The sequence below is a fragment of the Schistocerca americana genome, chromosome X (genome assembly GCF_021461395.2).
Source record: "Schistocerca americana isolate TAMUIC-IGC-003095 chromosome X, iqSchAmer2.1, whole genome shotgun sequence".
NCBI classification, from domain to species: domain Eukaryota; kingdom Metazoa; phylum Arthropoda; class Insecta; order Orthoptera; family Acrididae; genus Schistocerca; species Schistocerca americana.
Window position 1 is genome coordinate 664,365,366 of NC_060130.1, and position 27,239 is coordinate 664,392,604.

A 27,239-nucleotide genomic window follows, 5' to 3' on the forward strand; every position below is an offset into this window, starting at 1 on the left:
TCGAAGTCACTGATCTCGCCATACCGACCCATTCTGCTGTTAGTGCTTCTTTACTGATAACATAATACTCTCCGCTTTCTTTTGTATTGTCAAGTCCACTGCTCAGGACATTTAGAGGAGCTGACACCATGAACCCTGCAGGGCTTTTCATAAATCCGTAAGAGAACGACGGGGTGGAGATTTCTTCTGAACGGCACGTTGCAAGGCATCCCTGAGGAGCTTTGTGGCCAGCGGAAGTGTTTATACTCAGAAGAGTGTTCCTAGAGCCACACTGTAGAAGTTATTGACGTGTGGGGTGTCGCACTGTCCTGATGAAATTGCCCAAGTCCGTCAGAATGCACAATGGACGTGAATGGATGCAAGTGATCAGACAGGATGCTTAGGTACGTGTCACATGTCAGAGTCGTAACTAGACGTATCAGGGGTCCCATATCACTGCAATTGCACACGCCCCAGGCCATTACAGAGCCTCCACCAGCTTAAACACTCCCTGCTGACCTGTAGGTTCCATGGATTTATGAGGTTTTCTCTGTACCCATAACACGACCATCCGCTCGATACAATTTGAAACGAGACTCGTCCGACCAGGCAATAGTCATCAACAGCCCACTGTCGGTGCGACCAGGCAATAGTCATCAACAGCCCACTGTCGGTGCTGACGCTACGGTCGCAGGTTCGAATCCTGCCTCGGGCATGGATGTGTGTAATGTCCTTAGGTTAGTTAGGTTTAAGGAGTTCTAAGTTCTAGGGGACTGATGACCTTAGAAGTAAGTCCCATAGTGCTCAGAGCCATTTGAACCTTTTTTTTTTTACGTAGGTGTACTTTTCAACAAGGATGTCTTACCGGCATATGATAGACGCCAAGCGTTATGACATCGGGCTCACTTTTGGTCCCTTTACACTCAGCCTCCATGTTGAAATACCACGGAGCGACGTAGCGTTGTAGTTATAAGGCTGGAATCTCAATGTGAAGGAGTGGGTTTCAGACTCCTATACGAGGAATTCAAGTTTCTCCCGGTTTCTCTAAATCAGCTCAGAGAACGAAGGCCATATCTATCCATTCGAGCTTGTGTTCCGCATCACACAGATTATTTATTTATTTTTTCCGACGTCACAAGCAGGCTATGACGAAATCACTATATTAACGATAGAAATGTTTCTTTCACGCAGTACAATGCTACGGAGAATAAAAACACTGTTGACATAGTCGAGAAAGGACAATGATTTTTAAATGCTGTGTTAAATTGTCTCTCTTTCGGTTAAGAGTTAAACTATATGTTGCAGTTTTATCGAGGGTCTATTATATTTCAGGAGAGTTTTTGAGATTTTTAGTATTTCAGACACGTTTTCACTGCAAACAATTTCTTCATTTCATATATCATTATTTCAACCACTTCAGTGTTTATAGAAGTAGCTGATGGTGATTGTAAAGATCGAAGACTGTTCCGAATTCTACAAATTTAAAACATTGGATCGCTGTCTCGTTGATGGAACGTGACATAACCAGAGTGAAAATTTTTTGATAGTTAACCAGGAACGTCCTTAGCATTTCATTCGGCAGCAAAAATAGTCATGTTGGTGGATGCACAGATGTGCGTTACCAATATCTTTGTGACGTTAGTGTTGGTGATCCTTTTGGGAACCAGTTTGCATCCTGGCCACTTAGGCTTTTTGTTGAGAACCAGAAGTAGTACTCGGATATATTATCATGCCTAAATATAGAAGAGAGGGATTCAGATTTCGTCGAGAGAAGGTAATAAAATTTTACACAGTTATAAAGAAAAGCTAATGTGGCAGGTTAGCAACAGTATAGTTTATTAATTTTACCAGTCATAAACGTGGAGGTATGTTATAATAAGCAAGCAGCTCTCGCTTCGATTGCTACTGTTGATACCACCAGCGCCACCATTTAAGGGACACAGTATCTGGTTGTTGCGTGTTGCTCCTTTTGGGACAACTTGCTGCACTGACTGCTGTCGTAAGTGGAAAATATAATTACGTGTACCTTTGTTCAGCGTCTTCTCTTTCTTATTTATGACGTCTAAATTAACACTTTTATTACGGCACTTCGCGCCCCGACCTTTGTCATAGTTTGGGAGTGAAACTGGGACAAGAAACCGCTAAGACTGAATTGCGCAACAACGGTGTACACATTCATTTCTGACCTTACTGTTTTTCAGATACGATCGAAACTACAGATGCAAATCCGACGCTAATGACGCGTTCAAAAGGACACCGTGGCTCTGCAGATAGAGGCGAATAAGATCTGCATCGTCTCATAAATCAGAATTTATGGCCTCTTAGAAAAAGCGGCACCATCAGCGGCAGCGTCAGCGCCCAGAGGCAAAGGACACGGCTGCTGACGGAGCGCGGCTTTCGCGCAACTTTAAGAGTCACAATTTACGCCTTAACGAGCTCGCGGTGGCTGTGTAGTAGACGCCACCAAATAAGACACGGGAACACCGTCTCTTTGCTTTCCATTTGTTTGGGGGACGGCCGGTATTGCGGTAGGCTGCGGCCACATTAGGCAGCATGAAGCAGCTGTTCCGGGGGTCACGCGGCATTCCATTACACGCCCGCGCGATACGCATCTTATCATTACTCTCTGTCACGGCGGGCTCGATATTTAAGAAATTGTTCCCATCGGGCGCGCGGCCCTTGTCTCTCAGCTTCAATTATCGTCAGCGGGCAGGGCCTTTGTGTGTGGCCGGGTCACGCCGGCCACGCGCTATCGGGCGCCCATCTCCCGTTGGCCACTTTCATCAATCTGGTGACACCGGCCACGGCCGCGTCTGTCGCCGGCGACGCCTCCCCGCGCATTCCACTGCCGCCCGCGCTCGTCCACTTACACACTAGCTGCTGTCTTTCCTCCACTAACCTGCTATCTTTCTCCTTTTACAAACAAAATTCCAGGAGTGCTGCCCAGTTTTAATTCTCGCAGCATTGGAAAGATCGATGTTACGCATACAGGGTGTTTATAAAGGCACTTCCCATTTTCCCCTCAAACTCTTTATTATGGAATATAAACAACATTGACATACTTTGAGACATTTCTCGGTACAAATTTAGTTCATTTCAATGTTATGACCCTGCAAATATAAGCCTAAGTCCCATCGTTCCTGTGTAGCCCGAAACACTCTTGCTAACATAGCTGGCGTTACTTGTTCTGGAGCTGCAAAACTGCGGTATTTCTATTATTGAAAATTATTGATTTTCACTGGATACACCTCGGACTTGATAAATCACTAGATGAAAAGGTCCATTGGGATCGAACGGGGCGAGCGGGCAACCTAAAGTCTTGGCCATGCACTGCCAATCCATCTCCCAGGAAATGTGGCATTCAGGTAGTCCCGGACGCAGTCGATCAGCAGCTACAGCTGTACCTTATGCTGTTGCGAACATTCTTTATATTGCGGCCAGGAAATTCAGAATTTTAACGTAATTGTAAGGGACTTGATAAACACAATGTGCTACTATCTGAAATCGCTAAAATGAAACGAAGTTCCAGAGCCCTGTGGAATTCCTATCAGACTGTTTGCAGGGAGCCCAAGAAATGTTACGACAAACTTCGAGGGGTTTTAGAGGGTGTCTTGAGAAACAAATCGAGGGTAGAAACCCGTGTCTGGAAACGTCATCCAACGACGCTACAGAGCGGCCAAGTTACAGGCGCCGGCGCCTACCACCTGGGCAGCAAACCTGACTTCGTACGCTGGAGGACGTAAGCGGAACGTCTCACAGTGTTGTCTGTCATTCAGTGATCGCTACTCGTTGCCCATCTAGCTGCTGGGTAGAAAAGCCTTGTCTCCTGTGAGTGCGACGATGCTCTGTTGCCTCGGTGGATGACGGTTTCGGACACGTATTTCTATCCACAGTTTATATTTCTCCTGGAACCCTCTAAATTCTCAAAGTTTATATTTCTCCTGGAACCCTCTAAATTCTCAACTATTTTTCGGTATATAGGAGAAAATTAAATTGCAGGTGGAAAACTGTATCCGAAACTGTCATCCACCGAGCCAACAGAGCATCGCATTTAGAGGACACAGCTCCTGTCTACGCAGCATCTAGCCCCATCTTCTCCACCGGCGATCGTGGCAATCAGTCGCGATCACTGAATAACAAACAACATTGCGAGACTTTCCACATTCGGTCCGCCAGCGTACAGTCACGTTTGCTGCCGAAATGGTGGCCCAGTGGCAGGTGCTGGCGCCTACAACTTCGACGCTCTGTAGCATCGTTGGATGACGTTGCCGGACACGGATTCCTATCCTTGATGTGTTTCTCAAGACAGTCTCTACTACCCCACGAAATTTGTCGTAACATTTCTGGGACACTTTGTTTACAACTAGAGACCTTAACTGGCTTTGCACGGGTAGCATTAAGTACGTACAGTCACGTTTGCTGCCGAAATGGTGGCCCAGTGGCAGGTGCTGGCGCCTACAACTTCGACGCTCTGTAGCATCGTTGGATGACGTTGCCGGACACGGATTCCTATCCTTGATGTGTTTCTCAAGACAGTCTCTACTACCCCTCGAAATTTGTCGTAACATTTCTGGGACACTTTGTTTACAACTAGAGACCTTAACTGGCTTTGCACGGGTAGCATTAAGTATCGAATTTCTTTATTTCCGTCTGCGGTATCTAAATTGTTAGGTCCTGAGACTACCAATTTCAGAGCTGCAGCAAAACATGGGAAAAAACGCAAATACAACTGATGAATTGTCTACATCTTAAAACGACGAAACAGCCCATAATGAAAAGTATTACTAACATACATGTCGAAGGCATGCGCCTTAAATATGACGAGCCATACCTGTTTTAAAACGTGTCCTAACATAATGAAGCCGTCAAACTATAAACACAAACCAGGTTAGCATGGTCACACAAATTTAAAATATGGTATATACAAGGCAACAGTGTCGACGGAGTCATTTTGTTAACAAACTGTTGTACATTTGCAGCCGGCCGTTGTGGCCGATCGGTTCTAGGCACTTCAGTCTGGAACCGCGCTGTTGCTGCGATCGCAGGTTCAAAAATGGTTCAAATGGCTCTGAGCACTATGGGACTTCACTTCTGAGGTCATCAGTCCCCTAGAACTTAGAACTACTTAAACCTAACTTACCTAAGGACATCACTCACAACCATGCCCGAGGCAGGATTCGAACCTGCGACCGTAGCGGTCGCGCGGTTCCAGACTGTAGCGCCTAGAACCGCTCGGTCACCCCGGCCGGCGTGAAGCGCCTAGAACCGCGTCGCAGGTTCGAATCCTGCCTCGGGCATGGAGGTGTGTGATGTCCTTAGGTTAGTTAGGTTTAAGTAGTACGAAGTCTAGGTGACTGATGACTTCAGATGTTAAGTCCCATAGTGCTTAGAGCCATTTGAACCATTTTTTGTACATTTGCCACAAAATGTTGGGATCCTAAGCTCGTCAGATGTCGCTACAGTAGTCGTATACATATTACTCAATAATATAAGCGTAGGATATAGAATAAAAGGAATACAATAGGGAAAATCTACAGTGGACTTACCAGGTGTCTAAGTTATTACAATAATAAAATGCAATAAATTAAAAACGCGACTAAAGTTACATAGCTATAAAGTACATAGTTGAGTGACAATAATTGTGACACTTATATAATTGACTAATGTGTATACGCCTACAGTATAGACATCTAACGAGCTTACGACACTAGCATTTTGCGGCTGCTATACAGAAGTTTGTTATGAACAGTAGCGCTGTTAACAAAATGACTCCGTCGCCACTGTGGCCTAATATAGACCGTATTTTAAATGTGTGTGACGATGTTAAGCTGGTTTGTGTTTATCGTTTGACGGTGCCGCTATGGTTTCGTTATGTTAGGAAATGCTTTAAAACAGGTATGCCTCGTCTTATTTAAAGTGCATGGTTTCCACATGTATATCAGTAATTCTTTTCATTATGGCCTATTTTATTGTTTTAAGATGTAGACAATCCATTAGTTGTGTTCACGTTTTTCCCCATGTTTTGCTGCAGGTGCGGAGATGGCCATTGCTGACCGAAACCGGTAGTCTAAGTACCTAACAATTTTGTGATCATAGACGGAAATAAAGAATTTATTCTACACTTTCTGGATGACTGATCAATTCGCAGCTTGTCGAAATATTGAACTATTTGGCGTAGCGATAATTTTGTTCGTACACCACTGCAGACAGCTATGAACAACTTTCGGTAACTGAATATCACCACTTTCATATAACTCAAACGATTTAAGCATCTCAGGCCAAGAAAAATCTCAGGAGCCACGTATGTTAACCGTAGCATATTGGGTTGACGTTTCGAGCAACATGTCGTGGCAACGGTGGGTGCTGCGTGCTACCAGTCTGGCCGACCGCAACTGAGTTAGACGCGAGCTGCTGCCACTTAACGGCCAGCCGACTCCAGCACCAGTCCAGAGCTAATGCTAAAAAATCTGTTCTCCTCAGCATAATGCATCCTGCATCGTAGGTCGTTTAGGAAGATGGCGGTAGCAGGAGCTGACCTCCCAGTAGCAGGAAGAGGAGGAGGAGGAGGAGATTAGTGTTCAATGTCCCGTCGACAATAGGGTCATTCGACTCGGAGCACAAGCTCGGATTAGGGAAGGATGGGGAAGTAAATCGGCTGTGCCCTTTCAAAGGAACCATCCTGGCATTTGCCCGGAGCGATCAGTGTGCTAACCATGTTCCACCTCGCTTGGTCCCAGGAGCTGTAGATAGCGCCGGCCTGGCGCTGCAGTTCGGTGGCCTTGTGTCCATCTCTTGTCTCCGTAAACCGTCCTCCTGAATCAAGTCTATGTATTACCGAAACTCATATCAAAATCCCGACTGTATTGCCTGAAATCAGCGCGAACATACATAAAGGAACAGCGACGGAGGACTTCAAATTATATACAGGGTATCCCAGGAGGAATTGTTAATACTCAGGGATATGACAAGAACGATCATTCGAAACAAGAAAGTCTAGTAAACATATGCTCCAAAGGACACACTTTAAGAGATATGAACACTTGTTCATCTTCTCTACTGTCACATACTTTTTCTATTGAACAAGTGCTGATAATTCTTAAGGCATGCATTTTGGAGCCTATGTTTACTAGACCTTTTGCTTCTAATGATCGTTCCTGTCATATCCCTAAATACTGACCATTCTCCCTGACACCCTGCACGTACAGGGTGACCCAAAAGTCCGTTAACAGTTGAAAATACACTCATCATTCACTGAATAATGTAGGTAGAGAGTTAAAGCTTAACACACACGCCTGCAATGATATGAGGTTTTATCGAAACCAAAAAATAACGGAAAACTGCCGAACAGATGGCGCTGCACAGTGGCGCCGCACGAAAAACGTGTCAGTGTGACGGGTTTGAAGTACGGCGGTATGTTACGGAATCGCGTCATCCTTACTGGCTGATAAACACTTGCTGGAAGGTACGATTCCTGTGCAGAATGGCGCTCCATCCCGTATTGCTACACGTGCGAAAGTCTCTTGCGTACATCGCGTGCTGGGCCGCCACTTCCGTCGTGCTTGGTCTTCAAGATCCCCAGACCTCAATCCGTGTGATCTTTGATTGTGGGGTTTCCTGAAGTCGTAAGTCTGCCGCGATCGTCCGACCTCATTAGGGATGGTGAAACACAACATCCAACGCCAGTTCCTCACCATACCTACTGATCAGCTGACCAGTGCTGTTCACAACAGCGTCCCTCGACTACAGGTATTGTTGATGAATGACAACCGACATGATGAGCATTTGTTATAAAGAACATGGTCTATGCAAAAATCAATTATTATGGTAATTATTGCTTTTTTATCACATAAAGCAGCATCTGTTGGTCATTTTGTGCTCCCTTTCTGGTTTCAGTAAAAACCCATGTCATTTTAAGCATGTGCCATTTTTTAATTCTCTACCTATATTATTATGTGAAGTAGTGAATTTTGAAGTGTTAATGGTCTTTTCGGTCACTCTGTATATAGAAGAAGAAGAAGAAGAAGAAGAAGAAGAAGAAGAAGAAGGAAATAATTTTGCGGTTGAGTTGTTATCCATCCTTTAACAACAGTATGCCGTAGACTCCTCTAACAAAAAACCTGTTCCCAGTGGCTGGAAGTAAGCACAGGCCACAGCCGTCTACAAGAAGGATAGCATAAGCAAAACAAAAAACTACCGTCCAATATGTTTGACATCTGTCTGTTGCAGAATCTTAGAACATATTCCTATCCGAACGTAATGATGTATCTCGCACTATATGACCATCTCGATCCTTATCGTCATAAATTTCGAAAACATCGGTCGTATGAAACCCATCTAGAGCTCTTCTCATATGTTTGGAAAGCCATGGATCAAGGCTATCAGGTAAATAAAGTGTTTTTTTTTCTCCAGAAATGCATTTTCTTGGTACCACTGAAATGATTATTAATAGAAATGTGATCGTATGGGGTATCACAAAATAATTCATCTGAACTGAGGAATGATTGGTAGAGAGGCTGCAGCATTTTACCTTGGATAGGATGTCATGGACAGGTGTAGAAGTAACTTCAGGTGTGACCGAGGGAACTGTGTTGGTACCCTTGTTGCTCATGTTGCGTGTTGATCACAGTATTAATGGCAGTCAGTACTAGTATTAATAGTAGCTTAGGGCGTTTACGTATTATTCAGTTATATGCAGTGAAGCACTACCTGAAAAAAACTCAACAGATATTCAGTTAGATATTGATAATATTCGAAAGTGGTGTAAAGAATGGCTACTTCATATAAACGTGCAGAAAAGTGAAATCCTGCTCTTCGCAAATCATCAGTGACATCATCATCAGTGAGTCAGAAGTTGAATCAGTCGCAGTCCATTCCGGTATACCTCTCAAGTGTATGGGAGCAATACAAAATATAACTATCGGGTGAAACTGAACGTAAACAAAGAAGAGGAACCGCACGATCACATACATGTCTGACTCGCGGAAGAGTGTCAGAGAAATGCTAAAAGTTCGTAACTGGGAGATGCTTGAAGATAAATGCCGACTATCACCTGAAATTCGTCTTAAATGTTTCGTGAAACAGCAGGAAGAGAAAAATCTAGGAATATACTGCAATCCCTAAGTATCGCTCCTATAGGGGCAAGGCAAGATTCTACTTACTACATGGTGCAGAGATTCGTGTAAGCAATCATTTTTCCCGCGCTCTATACGCGAATGGAAGGGGAGCAAGACCTCATTAAATGGTACAATGGGGAATACCGTGTGCCACGAACTTCATAATGGTCTGAAGGATGTAGATGTAGCCGGCCGCTGTGGGGGAGCGGTTCTAGGCGCTTCAGTCCGGAATCGCGCTGCTGCTACGGTCGCAGGTTCGAATACTGCCTCGGGCACGGATATGTGTGATGTCCTTAGGTTAGTTAGGTTTAAGTAGTTCTAAGTTCTAGGGGACTGATGACCATAGATGTTAAGTCCCATAGTGCTCAGAGCCATTTGAAGCCATTTCATCAGTCCCCTAGATTTAGAACTACTTAAACCTAACTAACATAAGGACATCACACACATCCATGCCCGAGGCAGGATTCGAACCTGAGACCGTATCAGTAGCGCGGTTCCGGACCGAAGCGCCTAGAACCGCTCGGCCACAGTGGCCGGCTAACAAATGTCTCCATTGATGCAAGACTACCTTCACTCGTCACTACAGATCTCACGATGAATGTCAACGGCTAGAAACCATATTACAAAACAGATTTCAAATTTGACAGGATCTTCAATCGCAAATCTCGTTTTGAATACCCATGATTCATTGTAGGCAACAACCACCACCACCACCAACAACAACAATAACAACAACAACAACACTTCTTCCCATGTTATATGAGAACAGAGGTTACTTTCTGGATAACCCATGTGTAATCGCACCGAACGAGCTAGCGGAGTGGTTAGCACATTGGACTCGCATTCGTGTGACCGACGGTCCAAACTCCCGTCCGGCAGTCCTATTGTTAGGTTTTCCGTGATTTGCTTAAATCGCCTCAGTAGATACCAGGACGGTTACTTTGAAAATGGCACCGACGATTTCCTTCCCTATCTTTCCGTAATCCTAGCTTGTGCTCCGTCTCTAACCCTTTCAGACTCTGAATGTGGAAAATTATATTTCTTAATTTTTTGTTGGTATTCCTTTTAATACATTAAGAGGGAAAAATGTGAAAAATAAGCGTTACATACATTAACTGAACAAATACAGGACGATTACAAATGTAGCCACTGTGCACGGAATGTCGTTAATGTTGGTGGTAAGTTTGAGAGCAGTCCCTTTCGGCAGATAGGCACTGGGATACTTAGCAGGGAGCACATGTTCATCTGCTTCTGTTAACTTCCTTCTTTGTACTCTAGTGTACACATAGCCTTCAGGTGTCATGTATTTGCAGTTAATTTGTTTCTGTTGTGCGTTTTTCAACTTGACAACAGTTCTTTTTCTTTTGCTAATGGTTCTGATCATGTATTTGGATTTCCACGTATTAGGACTTTCAAGGAAACTACTGCTCCCTAACAGGCCCATTGCAGTAAGTCTTCGAAAATCTTTTGGCTCTTGTTTCGTGTGATTAGTTAGTCGAAAGGGAATAAATACATTTCTAACAGAAATATCAGAACAGTCTCCTCCACCACATTCTAGATTTCCTATCAATTTCATAAAAACTGTTCGTCATGTTACCTCATCTACACATGCCACATTTGAACTTATCACTTTAGGCTAAATACAGTTGTAGCTGTGCCACCCTTTTCTTCTCGGAAATCGAGGGCACTGTCTTCAGCCAACATCATCTTCGCTTTCACTATTACTGTCAGTCTGAGTCGGCATCAGAAGGAATCTTTTCCAAAGGCACGCCAGAATGTCTTTGTCCTTTTTCTGCTCGAGTGCGTCATGTGAAACTGGAAATAGAAGGTCGGTAACAGCTACCCATGTTGTCTTTATAGCCGCAGTGGTTTCAAACAGAACCAGCACAATAATTATTAAAAAAAGTACGTAGATTTAATTAGTCCCTCAATAAAACAGTATACATTTTAACAGAGCAGTATTCTGTATCTAATTCATGCGGAAAACATACCTCACACTGATGAATTCAGTTCCAATTTGAAAAGAAAGACAATCCTACTACGCAAAGAAAATGGCTCCTTCGTCTGCCCTTTTAATGTAGCCACAGCAGACATGCCACGAAATGAAAAAAAATCGTAGGTGGTTTCGAAAGCAGCCACGTCCTCTGAAATGGCTAACGACCACGCTGTCTGTGAGACGTTCAAGTCTAATCTTATTTTCTTCCTTTTTTCGCATGATCGCTAAATAACAGTGTCTTGGTGGTGCTTAGTTAAAAGTTTCTGGGTTTCATTCTGGCTGTGGAAAATACGAGGTGCGATCAAAAAGTTCCCGGAACGCGGTAGTAAAGTCTTAACGTCTTAGCCGGATGCTATTAAGCTCCACTATTGCAAGTAGATGTCTCCTTGCGAGAGTACACACCCGTCGCTGTACTGCAGCCATTTTCAAAATCCCTGTCGCGGGTCCGTATCTGTTAGTTCGTTCCTGGTTGGATATGCCCAGCGCTTGACTTTCGATCCGGTAAGAGTTGCTATTGCATGAAGGCACAGACGTTTCCATTTTCAAGAAGGATCATCGAACAAATGCGCGATCTGAAGTGGACGACGACACAAAAACACAAATTCCAGACTGACATTAATTGGAAAAATCCTAAGGTGGTGGTGGTGGTGGTGGTTAGTGTTTAACGTCCCGTCGACAACGAGGTCATTAGAGACGGAGCGCAAGCTCGGGTTAGGGAAGGATTGGGAAGGAAATCGGCCGTTCTCTTTCAAAGGAACCATCCCGGCATTTGCCTGAAACGATTTAGGGAAATCACGGAAAACCTAAATCAGGATGGCCGGAGACGGGATTGAACCGTCGTCCTCCCGAATGCGAGTCCAGTATGCTAACCACTGCGCCACCTCGCTCGGTGGAAAAATCCTAAGGCAATGTACTTCACCAGCGGAGGAGTTACCTTACAAAACCCACGTACAAGGTTTTTGAGTATTGCTCGATAGTCTGTGATCCTAAGCAGGTAGTATTAATAGACGATATTCAAAGAACAGCAGTACTTTTCGTCACGGTTTTGCGTAGTAAACGCTAGGGCGTTACGGAGATGTTCGCCGAGTTCAAAAGGCAGACGCCAGAACTGAGGGATTGTGCTTTATTGTATGGTTTACTGTTAAAATCCCAAGAGCGAACCTTCGAAGAAAAGTCGAGCAACAAATTACTTTCTCTACACTATCTGAGCAAAAGTGGCCGGACACCTATTAGTGGATATTAATATGGGGTGTGCCAATCCTTCGCCTTTTTGAAGGCTGAACTCTGCTGAGGAAACTTTCAATGAGGTGTCTGAGTAAAGGAACGGCAGCCCATTCTTCCTCAAGAGCCGAAACCATAGAAGGGAGTGGTGCTTGACGCGGGGATCTAGAGCGAAGTCGACGTTCTAACTCATAGGTGAAATGTTCCACTGGGTTCGGGTCGGGAATATGGACAAGGCAGTCCATTTCAGGGATGTTGTTGTCCACAAAGCATTGCCTCTCAGATGTTGCTGTATGGCAGGATGCATTCTCATACTGGTAGAATCATCTTCTCCGAAATGTTCCTCAAGTGAACACAATGCAACATGCTGTAAAATGTGTTAATATCCTTCCGCATTTACCGTTTCCTTAAGCGCTTAATAGGACCACATATTAACCACGAAAAATATCCCCATACCTTGACACCACATCCTCTGCACTTCACTTTTGGCACTACACATGATGGCAGGTAAAGTCCTCCTGGCATTCACCAAACCCAAATCCTTCCATCGGGTTGCCACAAGTTATAATGTGATTCACCGTTCCAGCTCACTCGTTTCCAGTCATCCATTGTCCAGTGGTGTCGTTCTTTACACCAGCTCAAGCGTCTCCTACAGAAATGTATGGCTTGTGAGGAGCTGCTCGACCATTGTGTCCCATCGTTTTTAACTCCCTATGCGCAGTCATTGTTCTAGCTGTACTGCTGGTAGCATTTCAGAACTTAGGCGTGATTCCTTCGGCTGATTTCATGCAATGTTTTGCAAACAGCCTCCGCAGTGCTCGACGGTCCCTGTCTGTCAATCCATGCGGTCTGCCTGGTCGTCGTTTAGCTGTGGCTGTTCCTTCCCGTTCCCACTTCTCAGTCATACCTTCAGCCGTCGACTTGAGCAGTTTTACGAGGGATGAAATGTTCCTGATAGATTTATACTCACAAGGGGACCATCAGACCTGTTAATGACGGAGTTTGATGAGACTTAGGTATGTTGTAGAGGGACCTCTACTGAGTACCTGGCTAGCGGCTTGTCATTCGGCGGCCCCTTGTTTCCGAGAAAATCGATGTTGAAGTTTTATGCGCAACTTTTCTATCCGTAACGTCAGATATGCACTGCCTAGTTAGCGTAGCGGCTACGTTTTGTGGCTACCATGGTGATGGTCCGCGTTTAAGTCCTAGCCATTTATTTTTTTAAACTTCATTCGTACGGAATATCATTTAATAGTATATGCCACGCAAAATTACTCAAAATCAGTCACTTTCGCGGTAATAATGTCCTTAATAAATCAATCATTACAGCAACCTTTTTTCGGATGTGTGTTCCGTTTGTAGTTCGTAGTTAAAATTCCAAATATTTGGACAGCGTTCACTCCCTCTGTTTACTAGACGTAATCTCGCCTCTTGTTGTCCCCTCTCCGTAATGAAACGTAACGAAATTCACAGGCCCTGTAAACCGGCAGTATCAGTTGCACGCAACGAGTCTTCAATGCAGATTGTGTCAAAAGAGTACAAGAAATGGAAGAAGCAAGCGTTTCCACAGAAGAAGAGCCAAGAGAAGATACATCAGAAGCAGAGGAGTGTGATGAGCTATCCGAGGGCGAACTCACCAACGTCCTCAGATTCACTTAAATATGCCTCCCGATATGAACCTTCTTAGAAATACATCTCCGACCCCGATTTCCACTAATTCCATTGCAGTTGGAGACGCAATATCCAGCGGATGATAAGTTCTGTTGGCCGGAAGCCGAAACATCATTGTAGATGATTTAGTATACGTACAATCGGAGTACACATTTGAAGAAAGTTGGCTGTAATGATTGATTTATTAACGAAAGTAATACGGTGAAAATGATTATTTTTGAATAATGTTGTATTACATATACTATTTGACGATATTCTGTACGATGAAATTGGAGAAAAATAAGGGGGGGGGCAGGATTTGAACCCAGAACACCATCATATAGCCATGAACCTTAGTCGCTTCGCTAATCTCGCTGGGAAAACACGCCTTATATTACGATTGTAGGAAGTACGCATAAATTTTCAACATCGATTTCCTCGGAAACTAGCATCCCTCGCATGAAAAGCCGCTAACCAGGTACTCAGGACAGGTCCCTCTACAACATACCTAAGACTCATCAAAATCCGTGATTGATAGGTCTGGTGGTCCCTATCTCAGGTGACTTTTAATTCCAATAACTAGTCCACGTTCGAAGTCACAGAGCACTCCTGACCGCCCATTCTGGTGCTGCTGCTAGTTTGCTGACAACACACTACTCCCCGTTTCCTTTTATACTAACGGATCCTCCTCTCGCGGCATTTAGTGGTCAATTCTGTTTTACAGAGGGGTGTCCGGATACTGGATATAATTAGATAGTGGATATAATTGTGGTGAAATTGTGCCTGTATATACTTTCTGTTTTCTTTCAAGGGTGAACGATTCAAGAAGATCCTATACTTCTCCGCACGTACACTACCGTTTGTGGAAATTGCAACACCAAGAAGGAAACGCATGAATTCAATTTATTTAATACCACAGGTTAGGTACATGACAAATAACAAATGCTTACCTTTTCAAATCTGTACATGTCCTTTGAGCCCTACTATTCAGTATGTCGTGTGGCCACCATGCGCTGCAATTAGAGCTGCTATACGCCGTGGCATTGAATCAATAAGGTTCTGAATACGTTCCTGAGGGATTTCCCTCCATACACTTTGTATCCGAGCCCACAAATCCGTGACACCAGTTACTGGAGGACCGTGACGCACCAGGTGCCGACCAACCATATCCCAGACATGTTCGATGGGCGACATGTCTGGCGAACGTTCAGGCCAGGGAAGCAGTGGTACATCCGTCGCTCTTCGGAGAAGGCCTGTACATTCTTCGCAATATGTTGCTGGGCACTGTCCTGTTGAAATGTGGCCTGTGGAGATGCCTGAAGCAGGGGGAGTACCTCAGGCTCCACAACCTCCGTTAGGTACCGGTTGCTGTTCAAAGTGCCCGCATTACGTACGAGGCTAGATCGGTTGTTGTAACCAATGGCCCCCCAAACCATCACACCTGGTGATTGACCGCTATGCCGCTCCACAATGCAGCCCTCCAGGTTGCGCTCTCCACGGTACCGCCGGACACGTTTGCCTCCATCACTGTAGGACACGTTGAAGCAGGACCCATCCGAAAAGATTACATGTTGCCACTGAGCAACCCAGTGACGGTGTTCACGTGCCTATTGCAGTCGGAGCAGCTTGTGGTTTCTGGACTATGGAAGCCGACGTAATGGCATGCGTGCAACCAGTCCAACCTGTAGCAGACGGCGACGAACCGTCGATGCAGACAAATTCACACCTGTTGCAGTGCTCCAAAGACGAGCCAACACTCTGGATGACGCTGTAAGGTCCGTAAGGGCCATGCGGACAAGATAACGGTCATCCCGCGCTGCGGTCACGTTCCGTGGTCCAGTTCCCGCTCGTCGCTACGTACGACCTTCCTCTATCCACTGCTTCCACACACGCATCACTGTCGTAGCAGCATGCCCTGTGCGAACCGAAATGTCACAATATGACAACCCCGTTTCCCGGAGACCGATCATTCTGCCCCGTTCGAACTCGCTCACATGCCGATATGGCTCCCTTTGACGTCGACGAGGCATACTGGCATTCACTGTATTGTTTCCACCTTGTGTTCAAAAAAATGGTTCAAATGGTTCTGAGCACTATGGGACTTAACATCTGTGGTCATCAGTCCCCTAGAACTTAGAACTACTTACACCTAACTAACCTAAGGACATCACACACATCCATGCCCGAGGCAGGATTCGAACCTGCGACCGTAGCAGTCGCGCGGTTCCGGACTGCGCGCCTAGAACCGCTAGACCACCGCGGCCGGCTCCACCTTGTGTGACAGCTCTGAATCGACTACACTAGGCGCAACATCGACCCTGTCGGACCGACAAGAGAGGGCTCTGCTCGGCCTACGTGTACCTATCTCGCTGAAAAACGTATCACGCATTGCTTGCACACCCGTCGCCACTTCTATCAAGTGTGGCGCTATTCGGGTTATTCCTTCTCGGTGTAGCACTTTCCACAAACTGCAGTGTATTATTCAAGAAAGGACCAGGGATGGCAGGATCAGAGAGGAGAGGGAGGGGTGAGAATGATAGTGGTGTGCGAAATATCCTTCGCCACACAGCCTAGCGTGGTTTGTGGGAGCATAGATTTACAGGTAGGAAAAAGGAGGAGGTCGCATGAAATTGGGCATGATGAGTACGGATATATATATATATATATATATATCCTCTAGCCCGCATCTCGTGGTCGTGCGGTAGCGTTCTCGCTCCCCACGCCCGGGTTCCCGGGTTCGATTCCCGGCGGGGTCAGGGATTTTCTCTGCCTCGTGATGGCTGGGTGTTGTGTGATGTCCTTAGGTTAGTTAGGTTTAAGTAGTTCTAAGTTCTAGGGGACTGATGACCATTGATGTTAAGTCCCATAGTGCTCAGAGCATTTGAATCAAATCTCTCTCTCCTCCCCCCTCCCCCGTCTTTGCGAAATGCTTTATCGTATAACTCGTTGGTACTTACCGAGCGAGTTGGCGCAGTGGTTAGCACACTGGAATTGCATTCGGGAGGACGACGGTTCGAACCCGCGTCCGGCCATCCTGAGTTGTTTTCAGTGATTTCCCTAAATCGCTTCAGGCAAGTGCCGGGATAGTTAGTTTGAAAGGGCACTGCCGATTTCCTTCCCCATCCAATCAGAGCTTGTGCTCCGTCTGTAATGACCTTATTGTCTACGGGACGTTAAAACACTAATCTTCTCGTCCTCAAGTAAGTGTTATTAGTGTCATTGGCACGTATAAACTCACTCATTTCAGTTTGATCTTCTTTCTTGATATACTGGTTCCGTGATGTCTCACCGAGCTGCTTGTGCTTAATTTGGACATAGTCCAAAAATTGTCACTACTTGCAATTTTCGAAAGATAATTTGAGTCTTATTGAAGCCGTTGTGGTAGTTCCCTGCATGATTTGAAGTCACGGGGTCTGCTTTGCACGAACTTCATAGCATCATCCTAAGGTTCAGTAGTTGTGACATTTGTTTGCATGTACGGGAACTTAGTTCAAAGGTGTTACAGTGATGTCTCATTTTCTAAGAGCTCGCAGATTCTGATTCCTCACTTTGACGATACACTTAGCTGTAATGCTAGGTGACAGCCGCCTGTGGTGATCGTCTTCATTCGATGTTTGTCGGCAGTTTTTGAAAAGTTTGTACCATTCATAAGCTTGTTTCTGATCTAAAGAGTACTTCAGTACCTTTTTTTGTATTTATTAAGCAAATTCTTCCAAGTTAGGAATTAGGCTTTATACAGACACATTATTATTACTAGACAATGTTCGAAAAACCGCGTACTCATGGACGCAATACTGGAAAATAAATTTACCGAAGATACAAATAACCGCTCATAACCATTCGCACACAAAATTAAATTTTGGGAACTTTCATAGTATGTTGTCTTTTAACTGTTAAATTTGTTGGCAAGGATAGGCAAGTGACGGTTTACAGTTCCTGATAGTCGTGTAGTTCTGCTATGTTTTTATCTAAATTTCAAGTTTCTGCGTAATGACTGACGGATTGGGGGGACAGAGCAGTGGTGATGAGTTTTTCTGGTGAGGTCTTACAGCTCACGGGTCCGCCGGTGCTCTTCCCAATAGGCTATGCGCCGACATTAGATTTCATTCTCATCTTTCCTTTATTGCAATCCCGTTTTCACTTAAGAACAACATATTGGGAAGTAGGCTTCATACGCGAGTCAATCTCTGTCACAGGTGATCCTGGAAGCTGTATACAGAACGTCGGAAAATAATTAGTAGTGAACCTAGATAACCGAAACTGAAAAATTACTCATATTAGCTGTTGCCTCTACTGTTACAGTTTGTATTTTAATACTTCTCCGTTTGTTTTCTTTTTTTTGTGAACAGGCATTTTGTTTGTGGAAATACATATTCCGTTTAATGTTTCATAAAGCTTCCCTTAACAGATGGTAACATGTTGCTCCTGGACTCAGCTTAAAAACTCTCTTTGATGTTTGCATCCAAGACTGTAACAGGCTGAAATACGGAGATAGACGTGCCTCAGTAAAAGACAGCTTCTCGAATAGGAATAACGTGTTGTTGTACTGTATCGCTTTGCAGCTTGTGGTAGTTTTTGGTCGTGATGAAGGGTGCTGAAGTACCATGTCATGGTCTTTCTACTCCGATCATGCTTCAGTCATGGTCGCAAAAGTGTTAACGTGTGCGCGCTTTTCTAATGTGTCACCATTGGCTATTACAGTGTTAATTTGTAAAAGAGAAAGAAAAAGTGGATGATACATAGAAATCACTCACTAATAATCTTGATCATTTCATTGCTATCGGTATTTCGACTGTGAGTTTCCTTAAGAAATTCCTTTTCCCGGTATTTCTGCTCGGACAAACTAGCGTACAGGATACACTAATCTTAAAACCGGGTGCGAATATCGCAGCCTTCCGACTAATATTCTCCCCCTTACTTTTATAAAAGTATATGTTCCAGTGACAGTAAGTTCTTTTCTAATCGTGTTTGGTTCATGTATTATTTTTAGACGCAAACAGATTTTTGCAAATAGTAAACTGATTTGACTGACATAGTATGGTATAACGACTCCTACGTTACGTGATCAGACCCAGAGGACCGCACGCAGCTCCAAGGCACCACTGCTACTGAATTGTATTGCCGCATTCTGTTGCCATTCACCCTCTATGCTGACCTGTAGCAAGTCCTCATAGATTCCATCTTTTCACCTTTTCTTTGGTCTGCATAGAGGTCTTCTACAGCTGGGAGTAAAGTTCATAGATCTCAAAGGTCATCACTGTTTATACATTGGAACGACATGCCTTATCCATACAAACCATTTCGTTCTCATATTCTGGTATATTGTAGATATCATCCAGCTCCCAGTTATGCCGAATCCTGCATTCCCTAGTGTTCTCTTATTGTACTGGACCAGAGATCTTTCTAAAGACTTTCAGCTCGAAAACGAGAAGCGTATTTAAGTCTTCTTTACTGACACACTAAAGTTTCGCAGCCCTATAACCCAACGGATTTGTACAGTGTTTTGTACAGCTGGGTTTTGAAACAGCTTGAGACACTGGGTTATTTAAAAACTTGACCGAGACTGAAGTACGATCGGCTTGTGGCTTATAGCCTCGCTTTGATGTGCGCCTCATATAATGAGTCATATGTAAAGACCACCCCCAGATATTTAAAGTAATGAACCCTTATTTACGATCGGGTTCCGACTTCCAGAGGCTGGAGTGGGTCTCTTGAACAGGCATGAATCCTGATAATCGACAGATACTCGGGCTTCCATTCATTCACGGAGACCGATTTTGCTTGCTGTCGCTCATCCGCATTAGGTCTTCCTTAGATTTGAACCACAGGGCCATGTAATCGGAAAATGCGAGGTGTGTGATTTTCTCTCCTTCAGATTCGACCCTTTCGACATTCTTATGGAAAGCTTCCTTCATTATCATTCCGAAATGGCCTTCGGGGAAGTGTAATCAGTTTTTGAAGTCATTGCCATGACACTGTAGATCCAGCGAAATATGAAGATGATGAAAGCACACTCGTTTGGTTCATCCAAATGGTTCAAATGGCCCTGAGCACTATGGGACTTAACATCTATGGTCATCAGTCCCCTAGAACTTAGAACTACTTAAACCTAACTAACCTAAGGACATCACACAACACCCAGCCATCACGAGGCAGAGAAAATCCCTGACTCCGCCGGGAATCGAACCCGGGAACCCGGGCGTGGGAAGCGAGAACGCTACCGCTCGACCACGAGCTGCTGGCCCATGGTTCATCCCTCTCGTACTTCAGAGATACCTCCTAATGACATTTGCTTTGTGCTACTGCTGCTAAAATTTTAGTTTCATTTCTTTCATCAGTTTCTCTTCTTTTTCGTTGGCGTATTTTACTCTCCACAATTCCAATTTTAGTACTTTTTTTGTAATGTTTGCAAAGACAGAGCGTGAGTGCTGGCACGATCTCGATTTTCTTCAGCATACAACCGCACCGCTGCTTTAATCGTCTGGCGACATTCGCCATAAACGCTATTCACGTTCTCGACCGTGGTATACACTGTGAATGTCTCAGTAGCTTAACGAGCAAGTTATTCGTTTGCTACAACAGTAGAACACAGACTGATAGGCGTCAAGCGCACGGGTAAGCACAGGAACCATACCTGAGTTGTGTGTTTGCATACATTTGATATAATAGGACAGACGTTTGTGGAACCTCTTCTGCTGACGGCGGGACGGTGGTCTGCGGCGCTGTCATACTATTACTGTTTGATTAAGTTACATACACGTTATGGTGTTGAAGTTCGCTAAGAAGTTTTTCAAATGCCACAGGAAAAACTATACATTTCCATTAGGGAACAAATAAGTCGGTATCGCAGTTTGGCTACTATAAACTATAAGAATTAGTTGCGAAAGTCAGGAAATTCGCCATCGTTTCCGCTATAACTTGCCGCAGCTCGGTACATTTATTCATTCATTTATCCTGGGGATGCTGACTCAAAGGCATTCAAATAAATTTAAAAACGGAGGCCCTATGGGAACAATGTGAACATCTGCAAACTAGTGTATGTTGGCCACGTTCAGAATAGAATTGGATCAAGACTTCGACGGTTCAAGGCTAGCATGAAAGACAAAAAATTGAAGGATGGAAAAACTTCCGATGAGAAAAACAGATTGACAGAGGCTGCTATATACTGTATTCGAAAGTGCTACGTTCTAACAATTAGACAGAATGCACCAGATATAGAATTAATGAGAAGACCAGGCTGGGCTCTGTTTTTTCACACAGTTTCAAGGAAAGAGAATCCCCAAGATGGGCTATTTCCAAAAGGAGGAGCTAACTGGTACAAGTACAGTAGAGGCAAAGTAACTAAATGACAGTACAATGACTCTTATAATTTGCCACCTGCCATAATGGACGAAATAAACCAATATTCCAAGACTTCTCAGATATTAGTCTACTGAAGAAATGTCTCCACGGCCGGACTCAAAACCTAATTGAGTGTGTGAACCATGTGATATGGAACAGACTACCTAAAACTGTGTTTGTGGGTATAAACTCTCTTCCCTTGGACGTTTATGATGCTGTTTCATCATTCAGTCATGGCAGTATAACATAGTGCAAACTTTTGCATAAGATGTGGCTCTGCGGAAGCAGCTATACTTTGTTTAGACAAGTAACGGGTCAGGTCTTCAGATAATGCAGTAAAAATCTATTCAAAGATAGCTCGACAGCATAGAAGAGCCATCAAGAGGAAGCTGTTGGACATTTCTGATGATGGAGCAGGTGTTATAATATACCCGAATTAAAAGTTCTGCGAAATTATTGTGTGTTTAGGGGATTTGTGTTTTAAAATACTTGCTAAAATGTGTAACTTTTTGTAACATTTAGAAAAAATAAAATCTCAAAAAACTAAACTTTCTTTATAAAAAATGATCAATTCAGTAGAAAAAAAGAACATGCGTCTGCTTTCTGTGAAAAAAAAATCGAGAGTATAGTCCCAATAACTCATGAGAAAATTTTCCTAGCTTTTGGCTCAATTTGACATTGAAGGCGTCGGGCATTCCGTGTATCTTTAAAAAACAGTACAAATCTTTTAATGTGTATCTATATTATGTTTGCCCATTCGTGATGTACACCACCACGTTGTTCATGCAATGCAAGGCATTTAAAATCTCTTTAGAATAACAGTCGCGAATCGATACATTTTTGAAATTAAAATCGTTGGTTCGTTCTGGGAGCGCAGTGTTTTTCAAGTGAGAGAAGTTAGTTTGTACCTGATGTGTTCAGCTGCTATATCGTTGTGACAGTCCTATCATAAAGCGTGCGAATTCGCTTCGTCTCATTTCCTAGATAGTCTGCATCGTAAGAGCACCGTTTGTTCCAGGTGAGCGAAGTTCCCGGCCGTGTGTGTGAGCTAAGAGCCCCCAGGAACTGATTTGTGGACGCTCGTGCGCTTGCGCTAGCTGCGTGTTGGTGGTCCGGCGATTGGAATCATCCGGACACGCCTCATAAGCCATCACGTCGGCTTCTCTCACCAGAGAAAAAATTTCCAACACTCTGCCGCTATCCAAAGCTCGCTTTGGTTCCATAGAAATCCATTCATTCGCTTGCCTTGTATGAAAGCGGGAGCTACGATCCGATCTGAAGTGAGTGTTGGGCGCCATCCTTCATTATATAATATTTAGGATTTTATTTTGTATTCACGATCAAAATACCACTTACACTACTATGGGTGTATGAATTTATTTATTATTTATTTATTTATTATGTTCTGCGGGGCATTGCTACTTCGTCATAGAACCACTCAGTAAATAGTTTACGCAAGGCTGATTAGAAATTGTATAAACAAAAGAACGAAAGAATTGATAAAACTCGAAAAAAATTGAGATTATGCAAGTAAATAACACATGGCAGAGAGAAGTTCTCAACCACTGCGACGAACTCCTGTACAGAATAGGAGTGCGTCAAAAAGAAACTTTAGAACTGGGATTTCGAATACATGGATATAACACTGTTTTTGTCCTGGCAATGAAACCTGCTGAATAGTGCACAGTTTTCTGTGTTATCCAAGTGGATATCGTTTTTATGTGCAGTGATCACTGAATGAATGTTTAGCTTCTTCTGGATAAGTCTGTATTGTTAACAATAAATCTCACAATTGATCAATTGATATCTCGTACGTACCGGAACGACAGCGTTAGAATTTTGAGACATCTGAACAAGTCTTCACGAAGTTCGCGAACGGACACTTTAGGTCAGTCGGATCACCCTTTTCTGAGCTAAGAATGTTCTTGGTGAGGACACAGAGTTGCCCCAGAGTGTAACACCGTAGAGTGAAAGTAAACAAGCCTTCGCGTTTCTGTGCTAGTGACAGTGGAAATCGTTCTCATAGGGACGATAGTCGTTTTCAGATCTTGAAAGTAATACTTCCAAGAAAGCCTTCCATGTGCCGCCAGACCTAAGAGTTTAAAGTGGTTGTCCTCACTGACTGTTAGACGTACAAGAGTTCCGTATGGAAAACTGTCCACTGCGTTTTGTTGCTATTAAGTGTTTGAAAGTCACTTGCTGATGTTACTAACTACCCTGTTAGCTACACTATATGGTACATTCCACGCCTTTCTCAATAACACTTCTCAGCTGCAAAGACAACAATTATTGTGTCTCTGTTTTGTTTAGTGGAAGATCATTCATATATATATGAAGAAAAGGAATAATACCAGAACAGAACCCTGTGGTGCCCCCCACTTTACATGACCCCAGCCACATTCAAACCTTTTGTCTGTTCGTTGACACTGGAGGATAACCACATGATTTCTACTTTCGAGATGTGAAGTGAAATGGAACGTTGGTGAGCTTCGTCCCAAATGCCACCAACTTATACAGAAGTATTGCATTGTCCACACAATCAAATGCCTTTGCCCAACCAAAGAAAATACCTACTGTCTTCAGCTAGCGTTGCTAGGGTGTCAAACGCAACATAATAATTCGCATTTTCCATGGATATTTTCCTGAAGTCAAACTGAGACTCCGACAGCAAGGTATGTGCACTGAGATGTGCCAAAACTCTCCTATACAATGCCTTCTCGAAAACATTTGAAAACACTGGTAGCAAAGAAATGGACCGGTAGTGGTTTACATTCTCTCTCCCATCTAACGACTTTCGAGATGAAACCGTTAAAAACTTAACGAAAATAAAACTTGGTTTTTCCTTCAACAAAATCTGTTTATGATGTATTCGTGTATGGATCAGATTATATCATCTTGGACACTTAAGCACCATAGCTGTTGGTCACGAAACAAAAAATGCAGGTAGCGCAATTGGTCAAGTCCCCAGACTCATTTTCGACAATTGGGATTAAATCTCGCCTGATCATCCTGGTTAATTATTCAATGTCAATAAACTTCACCAACAGCCATATAATTTAAGATATTTTATTTTATTCTGAAAGCAACCAGTTTCCGCAATTCAAACAAATGGCTCTGAGCACTATGGGACTCAACATCTTAGGTCATAAGTCCCCTAGAACTTAGAACTACTTAAACCTAACTAACCGAAGGACATCACACACACCCATGCCCGAGGCAGGATTCGAACCTGCGACCGTAGCAGCCTCGCGGTTCCGGACTGCAGCGCCAGAACCGCACGGCCACCGCGGCCGGCTCCGCAATTCATTTTGCCATCTTCAGGCCCCATGCGCTTTTATCCAATTAAATCAACTTATCGTATAGTGCCATAAAACACTGAATATAGTGAATTACAGTCGTTATACAAATGCTTCATACGAAGGCGTGACAGTAAGTGGCTGTTACCTCTGGTGACACTGAGTTGCTGTCACATCTTCATATAAAGCATTCGCGCTATACGATAAGTTCCTTTTGAGGGTTTAATAACACTTCGGCGGTTTTTTGTTCTACTGATTTTTATTTGTGTGAACTAGTTTTCGGCTTATTAGGCCATATTCAGGTAACTACTGGCTGTTGTTTACAAGGAGCTTGTTTCTTACGAACCAAACATTCTGGACTAAGATACAACGCACTTACATACCATCTTTAGTTGCGGTATTGCCTTTGGAATTGTCAAACGGGTCTTTTGACTGTTTGTTCTCTAATACTGTTCTTTAACTTAATAACTCACAATATAATGTAATATCCGTTATGTGTTTACATTCCTAACTGTAACAATGTAATATTTGGTATATATTAATGCACAATTTTTCTAATAACAAAATGTAGCCCCCAAAGAAAACATCGCTGTTGTACAACCAACAATTAGTGCCCAGTGCAACTGTTCACAACAAATACCAAAAAATTGTAATTTTGTAACAATGTGTATTCTAAATAATTCTAATTGTTGTCATACATGGTACTGACAAACCGTAAAATGTGATTTGTTAAGTTAAAGAGCAGTTTTACAGAACATAACGTCAAAAGACCCGTTTGACAATTCCAAAGACAATACCACAACTAAAGATCGTATGTAAGTACGTTGTATCTTAGTCCAGAATGTTTGGTTCGTAAGAACACAAGCCCCTTGTAAACAATAGCCAGTAGTTATCTGAAGATGTCCTAATAAGCCGAAAACTAGTTCATACAAATAAAAATCGGTAGAACTAAACCCCGCCTAACTGTTGCTAAACCCTCATTATGGAACTGTTCTATCAAGAAGCGACAGAAGAATCCATAAATACGACAAGTTCCTTTATGTGGATAAAAGCGCATGGGGCCTGAACATGGTAAAATGAATTGCGGAAACTGGTTGCTTTCAGAACAAAATAAAATATCTTAAAGTATACGGCCTTTGGTGAAGTTTATTGACATAGAAAAGTACTTACTAACCGATGTCCCCTGGCCGTGACTGACGAACAGAGACATTCTGGTTAAGGTTTTCCATGCCTTCCCCTCTACATTAAAGCGAATGTTAAGATGCGTGTGCCGGCCGGAGTGGCCGAGCGGTTCTAGGCGCTACAGTCTGGCTGGAGCTGCGCGACAGCTACGGTCGCAGGTTCGACTCCTGCCTCGGGCATGGTTGTGTGTGATGTCTTTAGGTTAGTTAGGTTTAAGTAGTTCTAAGTTCTAGGGGACTGATGACCTCCGATATAAAGTCCCATAGTGCTCAGAGCCACTTTTTAAGATGGGTGCTTTGAGAAGTACTCGACTAGAACCCCTCGAAATTCTCGTCCGGTTGAATCACGTGCTCCGTCTCGAAAGACGTCATCAATGGGAGATTGAGCGCTAATATTCCTTCCTTGGTAACAGTGTCACGTGAATACCATTGATGCAACTATTTTAATCGCCTTTGTCATGTCTTTAACATCTCGATGTTTTTTTTTTCTGTTGTCCGTTTATACTTATTCTTTCATCGTGATTTCATTCTGGATATAAATTGGCTGTCGACGAGAAACGAAAGGTTACACATACTTACTACTGTGCAGAATTTTAAAGTACTTTCAACGAATCACTATTTTTCTCCCGTAACTCACATTAGCACATGGTGTATGTCTAAGACTGCGTCCTAGTAACGTGGGGTAGGTCTGATGAAACTGAAGGCCCCTTATTTTCCATGGTTGAGTTCTAGGCTGCCGGTGACGTCAAACTTGGATATGTACATTTTGACACTCCGGGTCTGCCGCTGAAATATAGAAACATTTTCTTGCATCTTTTTTATGAGGAAACAGAACAGTTAAAGTAACTACCGGGTAGTTATTATTAAACTGACGGTATACCGAGTGCTGTGGTGCGTGCTCTACACATCTCAGGATGCTGAAACCTCGAACGTATGTCCATTAATATATGCACTCGCGGATTATGCTGAAAAAATAGTAGTTCCACTTTCTGCCCCCAAGTGAAAGTATGGTGCTGTAAGCAGTCAGAATGTGGTGTGGGTGCAGGAAAAGGGCCGGAAGAATCAAATGATATCGGTGGTTCTGGCACGTTTATTAGGATATGGTCACAAGTTACAACATGGGTTAAATGTGGTCTCCCGAGTCTGCAACATGCTGCATCCATAACACGGCATGGCCGACAGTTGCTCGCAGCATATCCGGGGTAATACACTACGTTATTGTATTCTAGTCTTCAGTTCAGGAAGGGTCCGAATGTATTCCAAATAGACACGGTCTTTCAGATATCCCCGCAACCAAAAGTCACATGGATTTAGGTCGGGGGATCTGGAAGACCACACATTTCGAAATTGCCAAGGGATCATGTGGTCGTTACCGAAGAGTTCTCGAAGCAAATCTGTCACATGGCAAACAACACCTGGTGTTGCCCCATCTTACATGAAAATAGAGGTGTGGGAACAGTTA

At 43.7% G+C, this 27,239-nt stretch overlaps 1 protein-coding gene across 4 annotated transcripts in view; it reads left to right on the forward strand.

The window, feature by feature from the left end:
• Nucleotides 1-27,239, forward strand: part of LOC124555676 (calcium uptake protein 3, mitochondrial) — a 655,882-nt gene that overhangs the window by 415,330 nt on the left and 213,313 nt on the right. The gene's annotated exons all lie outside the window — the stretch shown is intronic.